This window comes from Bos indicus, chromosome 1 (assembly GCF_029378745.1).
Source record: "Bos indicus isolate NIAB-ARS_2022 breed Sahiwal x Tharparkar chromosome 1, NIAB-ARS_B.indTharparkar_mat_pri_1.0, whole genome shotgun sequence".
In the NCBI taxonomy this organism is placed as follows: Eukaryota; Metazoa; Chordata; class Mammalia; order Artiodactyla; family Bovidae; genus Bos; species Bos indicus.
Window position 1 is genome coordinate 56,652,798 of NC_091760.1, and position 14,332 is coordinate 56,667,129.

General features: G+C 36.5%; 1 protein-coding gene across 5 annotated transcripts in view; it reads left to right on the forward strand.

Annotated features, from left to right (window-relative positions):
• NECTIN3 (nectin cell adhesion molecule 3) overlaps nucleotides 1-14,332 on the forward strand; it is a 196,160-nt gene that overhangs the window by 30,790 nt on the left and 151,038 nt on the right. The window lies entirely within an intron of this gene.

A 14,332-nucleotide genomic window follows, 5' to 3' on the forward strand; every position in this document is an offset into this window, starting at 1 on the left:
TTAAATTTTGATGAAATATACTGATTGTGCTTTTAATTACATATCTAAGAAAATAGTTGCCCAAGCAGAGTGAAATTAAAAGACGCTTACTCCTTGAAAGTAAAGTTATGACCAACCTAGGTAGCGTATTCAAAGCAGAGACATTACTTTGCCCACAAAGGTCCGTCTAGTCAAGGCTATGGTTTTTCCTGCGGTCATGTATGGATGTGAGAGTTGGACTGTGATGTAAGCTGAAAACCGAAGAATTGATGCTTTTGAATTGTGGTGTTGGAGAAGACTCTTGAGAGTCCCTTGGACTTCAAGGAGATCCAACCAGTCCATTCTGAAGGAGATCAGCCCTTGGATTTCTTTGGAAGGAATGATGCTAAAGCTGAAACTCCAGTACTTTGGCCACCTCATGCAAAGAGCTGACTCACTGGAAAAGACTCTGATGCTGGGAGGGATTGGGGGCAGGAGGAGAAGGGGATGACAGAGGATGAGATGGCTGGATGGCATCACTGACTCGATGGACATGAGTCTGAATGAACTCCGGGAGTTGGTGATGGACAGGGAGGCCTGGCGTGCTGCGATTCATGAGGTTGCAAAGAATTGGACACGACTGAGCCACTGAACTGAACTGAACTGGAGGCAGAGTCACAAAAATTTACGTTTGCATTTCTATATTAATTTTAGCAACAGCCTGTTTTTCATAAATGGGTATATTGGCTTTTGACTGGGATTATATTGAATCTGTAAATCAATTTAGATAAACTAATGTTTTAAGAATATTGAATCTTCTAACCTCTGAACAAGTATGCCTTTCCTTTTATTTAGGTCTTTAATTTCTCAATTTTGCAGTTTTAACTGTACCAGTGTTTTACAGCTTTTGTCAAATTTCTCCTTAGCATATCTTTTTTTTTAAATGCTAAACAGCAATGTTTAAAATTTTTTCCTAGTTTTTCGTTGCTAATACATAAAAATACAGTTAATTTTTGTGTATTGATGTTAGATCCTATATAAGTACTATACTGTTGTTGCTAATCACCCTGTTGTAGTAGCTTTTTAATAGATTCCATCAGATATTCTATAAATAGAAAATTGTGTTTTCTGCAAATAAAGACAGTTTTACTCTTTCCTAATCCAGATACCTTTTATTTTGTTTTCTGGCCTGATTGTACTGGCTAGAATCTTCACTATTAGCTTGGGTAGAACTCAGACAGACTGCCTGGCTGTGTAGGGTCTCTCTGTCTCTAGTGTTGGCCCTGGAATTCACTCTGAGTGGTAAGCTGAGGCTAATCATCAGGCTCACTGGTGTGTTTACTGTCTCTCTGGAATCATTATGGTTGTTTCAAGCCTGAGGGTAAATCTTGTTACCCTTCCTTGACTAGACTCAGAAGTATGTATACTCTTCAGTATTACAAATCTAGTCCCATCAGGCTTTTATTTTATCCTCACCATTCAGTAAGAGAGTTGCTAAATTCATAGGTTACTTATTAGGCCTCATTTTTGGCCTACACAGCATTTGGGGTAATTGATAGCTCTCTCTTTCTGTATACTTGCTATACTTATTGTGCAGGATATACTTTTTGGTTCTCTTCCTTCTTCCCTGGCCATGCTTTTGCCATCTTCTCTTTTGAGTTCTATTCAACTTCCAGACCTTTAAATATTTGAATGCACCATGAGTGCTTAGTCTTTGTGTTAATACTCTGTAATGGTTTCATCCAGTCTCATGACTTTATATACCTTTTATAGGTTGATTACTCTGAATCTACATCTTCAGTCCATCAGTTCGTCCAGAACAGCATACTTTTATGTATCCAGCTGTTTATAAATCTTGTCTGTTTGGTTGTGAGATAGGTATCACAAACTTAAAAGCTGCACTTCTGCAGTCTAATCCTTAAAAACACTTAAAAACGCTAGTTCTCACTTTGGTAAAAGGCCAACTCCATCATCTCACTTATTCAGGCCATAACTTGGGAGTAATTTTGGGTTCTCTGTTTATCTTAGACCCAATATTTGGGTCCATCACCAAAAAATCCCATTTGCTCTGCTTCCAAAATACAGTATATCCAGAATCTGACTACTACTTAACACTACCACTTTGGTTGTTGTTGTTGTTCAGTCACCCAGTCATGTCCGACTCTTTGCAAACCCATGGACTGCAGCACACCAGGCCTCCCTGTCCCTCACCATCTCCCAAAGTTTGCCCAAATTCATGTCCATTGCATCAGTGAACCATTTTGGTTAGGGTGCTCCAAACCCCATCTTCTCTCTCCTTTAACAAAATGTATTCTTACCTGGGGTCCTTGTCCCTTTAAAAGGTAAATTAGAGTATATCATGTTTCTGCCAAAAACTTTTCTAGTCGTTTTTCAATTTATCAGGATTAATAAAAGCCAAGTTATACAGTTGTATAGCCTGGTCCCCTGCTATTGCTGTGGCCTCATTTCCTGCCATTCTTTCTCTTGCTTCACCATAGGGATACTGCAAGGTTCTTTTTTCTCACTATTTCACCTTTTTCAAATCCTTGTTCCAATATTATTTTAAAAAGATCTTTTGTCACTCTGATCAGAAAGCTGTGGTGCTATCCTAAAGTAATATCTGTACTTTTACCTTCCTTTATTTTCCTCCATAGTTCTTAATATCTGGCATCTATTTATTTTCTTGTTAATTATGTCTTTCCAGTTAGATTGTAAACCCCGTAAGGACAGGGATATCTTACCTGCTCGGTACTGTTCCCAGCACCTAGAACAGTGACAGTGCCTGCAAACAAAGTACATACTTAATACATACTAATACATTAGTGTCTTGAATTCTCTCAGCCTTTTTTGATATGTGATCCAGGTTTTTCCTTAGAATGTAGGATCTCCTATGATCCCAAAGTTAGAGAGATTCTTTTATATTCTAATAGTATTTGAGTTATCAGTTTATAATATAGTTCTCACATTTTGTTAGTCACTTGGCTCTACTATTCTGTGCTTATTTCTGAGTGTTTGGGGTTATTGTTAAAAAAGATTTTGCTTATATTTTTGAAGTTGACATGTCAAACCACTTATCAGTTTAAAACATACTAATTCAGACTAATTATTGAATGTATTGGTGTAAAATTTAATTTATCTAAATGCTTTTTAAAAAATATTTATTTGAGTCTTAATTGTGGCATGTGGGGTCTTTCGTTTGGTGTGTGGGCTTCTCTAGTTGCAGTATGCGGACTTCTGTAATAGTTGTGGCACGTGGTCTGAGTAGTTGTGACTCATAGGCTTAGTTGCCCCATGGCATGTGGGATCTTAGTTCTCCCACCAGAGGTTGAACCCACGTCCCCTGCATGGCAGGGTGGATTCTTAACTGCTTAACCTTAACTCCAGGGAAGTCCCCATCTCAAATGTTGAGTGTGCTGAAATGATTGAGGATACCTAGATGGTCTGATTTTGCTAGTCTCTTGAAAATACCTACTTATTTCAGTTGTTGCTTTGAAGAAGCAATTCTAAATTCTGAGAAGTCTGAAAGAATCCGTACTTCAGAGATATTTGGAGATGTTTATATAGTTAGACACAGTACAATCAATAAATGTTTCATTTGTATATTTGCTTATACTTATTTTGTAGATCTAACATTTGGAAGATCCCAGAACTAAAATATCCAAGATGCATGACATTTTTTGTAGGTTGAAAAGTGAGATGTGGTAAAAGATAATATTAAAATATCAAAAAGGATAGCTGTAAAGATAGATTTGCGATGACTTTTACTTCTTGGTTCTTTTCTTGGATGGTTGCCACTTCATTCATAATTCCATTTCAATCACTTTAATGTGATCTCTATTATAAATCTCAAGTCTTTTTGTTTTTAAAAAATCGATATAAGTTCCATGTGTTATTATATTTTCTTTTTGTCAGAAGCTTATTGTTCATATATATATATATATATATATTTCCTAATTACTTGTATCCTATGGGCACTTTGAAGTCTCACTGAATTCAAATACACATGAGTATTCAAATATACATGAAAATCCCAAAGAGTTGTTTTTTTCTTGATTGTAGTGTTTTCATGGGAGCCACAGGTAGGGGAATAGCAATCCTCTTTATCTTTGAAAAGATAATAAGTTTAGTTAATTAATTACAGAACTTTTTTTATTTGGTTTATATCAAATTGATATACAGAGCAGAAACAACATCGTATCTTAATCATGCCTTTCCTTGGCCTCTAGAGTGTGCAGTAGCCAGGATATGACAAAGTTAGGGTCTTGCCAGATAGGATACATTCAATTCTTTGCTGTTCTTAGCCTCTTTATATTGTAGACTTTACATAACCATTAATGAGGAACATACTTCAATTAATTTAGATCTTTAGTAATAAACAGTTGCTTCTCCAGTACTCTTCTGGTCTCCAGTCACACACAGCTGCAGATGGGAAAGTGGAAGGAAGAAGTAGGCTCCATGTTTGGGAGATCTTAAGTAATGAGCATTCTAATATTGACCTTGGTCTAAGAACCACAATGGAAAATCTATTTCTCCATGGTTTTAAGATTCCATGGGGAAAATCTTCTTCAGAAGTGGCTTTTAACTTTTGGGTTTAGTCTAGGTTTGGAAATATATTAGACACTTTTATTTGCAAGCAACAAGAACTAACTTTGGCTAACTGAAACACAAACAAGGAGATGTGTCCTTGGAAGCTCATGGGATCTACTGCTACTGCTAAGTCACTTCAGTCGTGTCCAACTCTGTGTGACCCCATAGAGGGCAGCCCACCAGGCTCCTCCGTCCCTGGGATTCTCCAGACAAGAACACTGGAGTGGATTGCCATTTCCTTCTCCAATGCGTGAAAGTGAAAAGTGAAAGTGAAGTCGCTCAGTCGTGTCCGACCCTCAGCGACCCCATGGACTGCAGCCTACCAGGCTCCTCCATCCATGGGATTTTCCAGGCAAGAGTACTGGAGTGGGGTGCCATTGCCTTCTCCGCATGGGATCTAAGGGAGAGCCAAATTATCAATACTTTCAGGGTAATGTAAATCCTTGTGTAAAGATTTAAGGGTTGAAATAAACAAAAATTTATACCAGATTTACTTTTGCAGAAAGCAAAAAATCCTCAGAATGTTTCTGTAGGAAAATTAGACAGTAAAAACCACTTGTAAGTTCCTAGAAATTAAAGTGGAAAAGAAAAACCTGACAGTTACATTAATATTTGTTTACAAGTAAAATTGAACTCATTAAAAATAGCCCTTTTTAGTTTTTTGGTCAGTATCTGCTCCAGCTCTTTGATTATTAGAGAGGTGTTTTGTTGTTGGTGGTCAAAGCTGTCAACTTTTTCCTTGGTGGTTTTTCTGTCTTTGTTATGTGGAGAGTAATTTTCCCCTTTTAAATATTGTAAAATATTTTAAATGTATTTTCGATTTACTCGATCCACTTTTTCTTTTTCCTATCTTCCAAGTATTATTCTCTTTAGTAATGGTGCCCCATTAAGCCATGGTTCTTTCTTTTTTCAAAAACTTTTCTTTGTTAAAAATTGAAGTATAGTTGACTTGTTAGTTTAGGTATACACTATAGTGATTTGATATTTTTATAAAATATACTCTATACAAAGTTATTATTCAGTATAGATTATATTCCCTGTGTTGCACATTTTATCCTTGTAACTTATTTATTTTGTAGCTGGTAGTCTGTACCTCTTAAACCCCTTCACCTGTTGTACTATTCATCACACCTCTCTCCTCCCCTTTCTCCTATCTGGCAAACACTCATTTGTTCTCTGTGAGTCTGTTTTATTTAATTTTTTAGGCTTCATATATAAGAACAAACGTACAGTATTTGTCTTTCTCTGTCTTATATCACTAAGCAAAATATACCCTCCAGGTCCGTCCATCTATTTTGTCACAAATGCACAGTTTTATTATTATTTTTTTAAATAACTGAGTAAAATTCTGTGTGTGTGTGTGTGTGTATGTATGTTTGTATTACATCTTTTAGGGGTTGTTTCTTTATTTTGGCCATTGTAAATTAATACTACTTGAATATTGGCATGCATCTATCTTTTTAAATTGGTGGTGTTTTTTCAGATAAACACCCAGGAGTGCAATTGCTAGATCATATTGTAACTCTGTTTTTAACATTTTGAGCAACCTCCATATTGCTTTCTGTAGTGACTACCAATTTACCTTTCCATCAGCTGTGCATAAGGGTTCCTTTTTCTGCACATTCTCACCAATGCTTGTTATTTTTTTGTCTTCTGAACGATAGCCATTCTGACAGGTGTGAAATGATACCTCATTGTGGTTTGTGTTTGCATTTGATAATAATGATGTTGAGTATCTTTTCACATGCCTCTTGGCCATCTGTTTCTTCTTTGGAATAATGCATATCCAGGTCTTCTGCCCATTTTTTAAATAGGGTTGTTTAGTCTTTTGATATTGAGTTCCAGTAGTTCTTTGTGTAGTTTGGATAGTAATCCCTTATTGGACATATCATTTACAAATATCTTTCTCCATTCAATAGGTTGTCTTTTCATGTTGATGATTTCTTTCACTACGAAAAAACTTTTAAGTGTAGTTTGGTCCATTTGTTTATTTTTCCTTTTGTTTCCCTTCCCTGAGGAGACAGATCCAAAAAAAATATTGCTGAGAGTAATTTCAAAGAGTATTGCCTGTGCTTTCTTATGGAGTCTTATAAGTTTTCAGGTCTTACATTTAGGTCTTTAATCTGTCTTGAGTGTATATATATGAATTTGTTTCTGTACTCTATTTTGTTCCATTGAGCATGTGTCTGTTTTTTATACCAGTACCATACTTTTCTGATTATTGTAGCTTTGTAGTATAGTCTAAAGGCAAGGAGTGTGATGCCTCCAAATTTTTTAAAGATTGCTTAGGGTGTTAGAGGTCTTTTGTGGTTTCATATGAATTTTAAGGTTATTTGTTCTAGTTTTATGAAGTGTGCCACTGGAATTTTGATGAAAATTGCTTTGAGCCTGTAGATTGCTTTGAGTAGTAAGGGTGTTTTAACAATCCATGAACATGAGATATCTTTCCATTTATTTGTGTCTTTTTCAATTTCTTTGATCAGTGTAGTACAGCTTTCAACATAGAGGTCTTTTACCTTCGTTAAATTTTTTCCTAGGTGCTCTTTTCAGTGGAGTTGTGTGTAAATAGAATTGTCTTAATTTCTATTTCTGATGGTTTGCCACTGTTTATAGAAATCCACCAGGTTTTGTTTTGTTTGGCCATGCATATGGCAGGTGGGATCGTATTTCCCTGACCAGGAATTGAACCCATGGATCCTGCAGAGGAAGCTTGGAGTCTTAACCACTGGACTGCTGGGAAGTCTGAAATCCACACTTTTGTATATTGATTTTGTAGCCTGTAATGTCACTGAATCTACATATTACTTCTCTCTCTTTTTTTGGTGAAGACTTTAGTAGTAGCATGTCATCTACAATGACAGTTTTACTTATTCCCTTCCAAATGAAATGCCTTTATTTCTTGTCTGATTGCTGTGGCTGGGACTTTCATTATTTTGTTACAGAGAAGTGGCAAGAGTGGGCATGCTTGTTTTATCTGATCTTAAAGGAAGAGCTTTTTAGCTTTTCACCATTGAGTATAATATTAGCTGTTGATTTGTCATTGTTGTATTCAGTCAGTTGTGTCCGACTCTTTGCGACGCCATGGACTGCAGCATGCCAGGCTTCCCTCCATCGTGCTCCATGCTTCACCATCTCCTGGAGTTTGCTCAAACTCATGTCCATTAAGTCGGTGATGCCATCCAACCATGTTGTCCTCTGTCACCCCGTTCTCCTCCTGCCCTCAGTCTTTACCAGAATCAGGGTCTTTTTCTAATGAATTGGCTTTTTGCATCAGATGGTCAGAGTATTGAAACTTCTACTTCAGCATGAAGCCTTCCAGTGCATATGCAGGGTTGATTGCCTTTAGGATTGACTGGTTTGATTTCCTTGCAGTCCAAAGAACTCTCAGGAGTCTTCTCTAGCACCACAGTTCAAAAGCATCAATTCTTTGTCACTCAGCCTTCTTTATGGTCCACCTTTCACATCCATACATGATTACTGGGATTTGTCATGCTGCTACTGCTAAGTCACTTCAGTCGTGTCTGACTCTGTGCGACCCCATAGATGGCAGCCCACCAGGCTCCCCCATCTCTGGGATTCTCCAGGCAAGGACACGGGAGTGGGTTGCCATTTCCTTCTCCAATGTATGAAAGTAAAAAGTGAAAGTGAAGTTGCTCAGTCGTGTCTGACTCCTAGGGATCCCATGGACTGTGGCCTACCAGGCCCCTCTGTCCATGGGATTTTCCAGGCAAGAGTGCTGGAGTGGGGTTCCACTGCCTTCTTCTTTATTATATTGGGATAGTTTCCTCTGTACCAAATTTGTCGAGAGTTTATTGTAAATAGATGTTAAATTCTTTCAAATGTATTTTTTGTGTCTATTGAGATGACCATGTGCTTTTTTATCCTTTGTTTTGTTAATGTGGTGTATCACATTGATTGATGTGCAAATATTGGACCATCCTTCCATTGTGGAGTACTTCTTGATAATGTGATCCTTTCTGTGTATTGTTGAATTGTTTGCTAATATATTTTTTAAATGTATTTACTTTTAATTGAAGGATAATTGCTTTACAGTGTTGTGTTGGTTTCTGCCATGTATCAACATGAATCAGAGGTATACATATGTCCCCTCCCTCATGAACCTCCCTCCCACCTCCCTCCACATCCCACCCCACTAGGTTGTTACAGAGCCCGGGTTTGAGTTTCCTGAATCATACAGCAAATTCTCATTGGCTGTCTGTTTTGCATAGGATAGTGTATGTTTCCATGTTATTCTCTCCAGTCGTCCCACTGTCTGCTTCCTCCCCCCACCCTGTGTCCATAAGTCTGTTCTTTATGTCTGCATTTCAGTTACTGCCCTGCACATAGGTTCATCAGTACCATCTTTCTGGATTCCATATATATGTATTAATATATTGTATGTTTTTCTCTTTCTGACTTACTTAGCAATATTGATTCTTACAACCCATAAACGTGGAATATCTCTCCATCTGTTTATGTCATTTTTGATTTCTTTCATCAGTATCTTACAGTTTTCTGTATATAGCTCTTTTGTCTCCCTAGGTAGGTTTATTCCTTGGTATTTATTTTGTTTGAGAATATTTGCATCTATGTTGATCAGAGATACTGGCGTGCAGTTTTCGTTCTTTCTTTTTTCTGTAGTGTCTTTTTCTGACTTTGGTATCAAGGGAAAGCTGACCTTGCAGAATTTTAGGATGTTCTCTGCTCTTCAACTTTTTGGAATAGTTTAAGAAGGTTAGATATTGACTCTTCTTTAAATGTTTGGTAGAGTTTCCCTGTGAAGCTGTCTGGCCCTGGACTTCTGTTTTCTTGGAGGATTCGGATTACGGATTCCGTTTAATTACTAGTAATTACAGGGACTCGGCGGACATGAGTGTGAGCAAGCTCCAGGAGTTGGTGATGGATAGGGAAGCCTGGCGTGCTGCAGTTCCTAGGGTCGCAGAGTCAGACATGACTTGAGTGACTGAATTGAGCTGAATTAGTCTGTACAGATTTTCTATTTATTTGTTCCTGCTTGTCTTAGTAGATTATAATGTCTAGGAATTTATCCATGTCAGAGAGGGTTTCAATTTGTTGTCATATAACTAGCATTGTGATTGTTTGTTGTACTTCTGTGATGGTGGTGAAATGAACTTCTCTTTCATTTCTAACTTTATTTGGGCCCTCTTTTATACTTGAAGATTGTGGCTAAAGGTTTATAAATTTTGTTTATCTCTTCAGAAACCCAGCTCTTGGTTTCATTGATCCTTTCTATTGGTGGGTTTTTTTTTGGTGGGGGGCTCTCTATTTTACTTATTTCTGCTCTGATTTTTATGATTTCCCTCCTACTACCTTTGGGCTTTGTTCTTTTTTAATTCCTTTAGGTGGAAAGTTATGTTGTTTGTGATTTTTTGTTTCTTGAGGTAGACTTATATATCTATAAACTTCCCTCTTGGAACTGCTTTTATTGTGTCCCATAGATGTGAGAAAGTTGTGTTTCTATTTTCATTTGTCTCAAGGTATTTCTTTTTTAATTTCTTCTTTCATTTCTTCATAGATGCATTTTTTGTTTTGTTTTTAATAGCATATTGTTTAGTGTCCACATTTCTATTTTTTCATTTTTATTCCCATAATTAATTTCTGGTTTCATACCATTGTGGTTAGAAAGGATGCTTGATATAATTTCAATTTGTTGAATTTATTGAGATATTTTTGTGGCCTAGCATGTGACCTGTCCTGCAGAAAGTTCCATATGCATTTTAAAAGAATGTGTATTTTGCTGCTTTGGATGAGATAACTATTCTGTAGATACTTATTAAGTCCATCTTGTCTGCATTTTAGACCAGTATTTCCTTATTGGTTTTCTGTCTGGATGATTTATCCACTGATAGAAGTAGAGCATTATAGTCCTCTACTATTACCATATTATTGTCAATTCTTTCCTTTATGTCTATTATTATTTGCTTTATATATTTAGGTACTCATCTATTCAGTTCAGTTCAGTCTCTCACTCATGTCCGACTCTTTGAAACCTGATGAACCACAGCACACAAGGCCTTCCTGTCCATCACCGTCTCCCGGAGTCCATTGTGTTGGTGATGCCATCCAACCACCTCATCTTCTGCCATCCCCTTCTCCTTCAGCTCTCATCTTTCCCAGCATCAGGGTCTTTTCAAATGAGTCAGCTCTCCACGTCAGATGGCCAGCTTCAACATCAGTCCCTCCAGTGAACACCCAGGACTGATCTCTTTTAGGATGAACTGGTTGGATCTCCTTGCAGTCCAAGGGACTCTCAAGAGTCTTCTCCAACACCACAGTTCAAAAGCATCAATTCTTGGGCGCTCAGCTTTCTTTATAGTCTAACTCTCACATCCATACATGACTACTGGAAAAACCATAGCCTTGACTAGATGGACCTTTGTTGGCAAAATAATGTCTCTGCTTTTTAATATGCTATCTAGGTTGGTCATAACTTTCCTTCCAAGGACCAAGCGTCTTTTAATTTCATGGCTGCAGTCACCATCTGCAGTGATTTTGGAGCCCAGAAAAATAAAGTCAGCCACTGTTTCCCCATCTATTTCCTATGGAGTGATGGGACCAGATGCCATGATCTTAGTGTTCTGAATGTTGAGCTTTAAGCCAACTTTTTCACTCTCCTCTTTCACTTTCATCAAGAGGCTTTTTAATTCTTCTTCACTTTCTGCCATAAGGATGGTGTCATCTGCATATCTGAGGTTATTGATATTTCTCCCAGCAATCTTGATTCCAGCTTGTGCTTCTTCCAGCCCAGCGTTTCTCATGATGCACTCTGCATATAAGTTAAGTAAGCAGGGTGACAATATACAGCCTTGACGTATTCCTTTTCCTATTTGGATCCAGTCTGTTGTTCCATGTCCAGTTCTAACTGTTGCTTCCTGACCTGTATACAGGTTTCTCAAGAGGCAGGTCAGGTGGTCTGGTATTCCCATCTCCTTCAGATTTGTGGATCACAGTTTATTGTGATCCACACAGTCAAAGGCTTTGGCATAGTCAAGAAAGCAGAAATAGATGTTTTTCTGGAACTCTTGCTTTTTTGATGATCCAGCGGATGTTGGCAATTTGATCTCTGGTTCCTCTGCCTTTTCTAAAACCAGCTTGAACATCTGGAATTTCACAGTTCATGTTGCTGAAGCCTGGCTTGGAGAATTTTGAGCATTACTTGACTAGTGTGTGAGATGAGTGCAATTGTGTGGTAGTTTGAGCATTCTCTGACATTGCCTTTCTTTAGGATTAGAATGCAAACTGACCTTTTCCAGTCCTGTGGCCACTGCTGAGTTTTCCAAATGTGCTGGCATATTGAGTGCAGCACTTTCACAGTATCATCTTTTAAGATTTGAAAGAGCTCAACTGGAATTCCATCACCTCCACTAGCTTTGTTCATAGTGATGCTTCCTAAGGCCCACCTGACTTCACATTCCAGGATGTCTGGCTGTAGGTGAGTGTGAGTGATCACACCTTTGTGATTATCTGGGTCATGAAGATCTTTTTTGTGCAGTTTTTCTGTGTATTCTTGCCACCTCTTCTTAATATCTTCTGGTTCTGTTAGGTCCATACCATTTCTGTCCTTTATTGAGCCCATCTTTGCATGAAATATTCCCTTGGTATTTCTAATTTTCTTGAAGAGATCTCTATTAGGTACACATATGTTTACAAATGTTATATCTGCTTCTTGGATTGACTCTTTTGTCATTATATGATATCCTCTTTGTCGTTTGTCTATTCTGTGTGAACATTGCTACCCCATAAGCCATTATTCTTAAGGTTGTAAGGAGATATCCTTAGCGGTATCCTTTCCAGTTTATTTTGATGTCTTTGTCAGGTGAGCCTGCTATAAAAAACACTATAGACTGGTTGACTTAAATATCTGACATTTATTTCTCAAAGTTCTAGAGTTTGATAAATCCAAGATCAAGGTGTGAGCAGATTCAGTTCCTGTTGAAGACCCTTTCCTGACTTGTAGACAGCCACCTTCTTGCTTTGTCAGGGTAGACAGAAAGAGAGAGCTCTTTTCTGTCTTCCTCTTTTTAAATGAGGACACTAATGCCAGCATGTGGGCCTGCCTTCATACAAATATCATTATCCCAAGAGGCCCCACCTCCAGTTAGTATTCAATATATATATTTTGGAGGGACACAAACATTCATTCCATTATCCTATGCCTTCTGTATCTCTACCTGAGGAGGATGAATATGTTTATTTGCTTTTATTATGAACATTACTTATTGTAAGTGATTCTGACATCAAAGAAGAACACAGAGTGACAACTAAAAGTTATTTCTTTAATCTTTAGTAATTTCACTCCTTACAGTAACTGTTTATCTTCAGAACATACAAAAAATTATTGTCAGTATATATAGCATATGTGACTAATTTTTTTGCATTTAGATCTTCATTCCATTTGGTTTTGTGTGTGTATGTGTGTTTAATGTAAAGCAGGGATCTCTGTTTCCAAATATTTAGCTCTTGTCCTTTCATCATATCTTCACTAATTCATTATTTACATTCATAGAACATATTACATACCATATGCCATTATATATGTTGATCTGTTTATATATTTTAAGTTGCTTTAAGATACTAAGCTTTTTATTATTTCTACTTTAGTATCAACCCCCTCCTTACTGTGCAGTTGTGTGTATGTATGTCATGGTTTTCATTGCAGTTACATTGAATTTGTGTGCTAATATGGGGAGATTTGCCATCTATGTAGCATTATATTTTCCTTCTCATGACTATGACATGTCTTCCAATTATGCAGGTCAGTTGCTCAGGTCTGCAGGTTCTTTACAACATTATTTAAGTAGTTTAAATATTAATATTTTTACTAATACTGTTTTTTTCTACAGTAAATTTGTAAAGATTATCATATATTATAACATGTTGAATATATATTTTGTATACAGTTTGCATTCTTTATAAGCAGCTATGTTATTTGTTCTAATAGTGGTTTCCTTGGCCTTCTTCAGTTTTTCTAATAATAGATTTTCAAGATAATAATTTTGTGTGTTCTTTTTCTATTCATCCCTGTTTCCTTTTCTTGTCTCATTGCATGAGAATTTCCATTCTAAGTTGAATGATGATGATAGTGTACCGTCTTGTCTTCATCGTTCCTTAATAACATGCCCCCCCTTTAATTTTAGCATTGTGATGTCCATTGATTTAGAAGAATGTATTATTAAGAATTCTTTTTTCAATTGTTAACTTTTTAAAAATCCAGATAATGAACATTAAATTCTATTAAATATCCTTTTGGCTTCCAATGAGAAAGCCGTGTGACCTTTCAATGTGATAAATAGTCTAAAAATTCCTTACATTTTTTAATATCTTACTTAATCATTGTGTCTTTTCCTTTAAATACAGAGCTATATGTTATTTTATAATATTATATGAAATTTTTAATATTTATAAATTGCTTTTTCATTTGTGTATCTTCAGGTTTAGTATTAGGCTTATGATATCTTGCTAAAATACATTTGAATATTTTCATGTTTTATACTAATTACATTAAATTTTAAAAGCTTTGTAATTATCATATGGTTGAAAGTACATTTTTTGGACTTGATTTTTTTTTTGGTGGAGTGGTTAAAAAAAAGACAACTTTTCTTCCATAGCTGTTAAGTATGATCAATGTGAATTGTCAGTCCTTTTCTGTAATATCCTCAGTCATCTCTTGGATAAGAAAGTTAACTCTATTATCTATTTAATGTATTCATTTATGGTTTGTTTGTTTTTTTCTTCAAAAAAAAGTTCATGGAAATATTGTATTAAG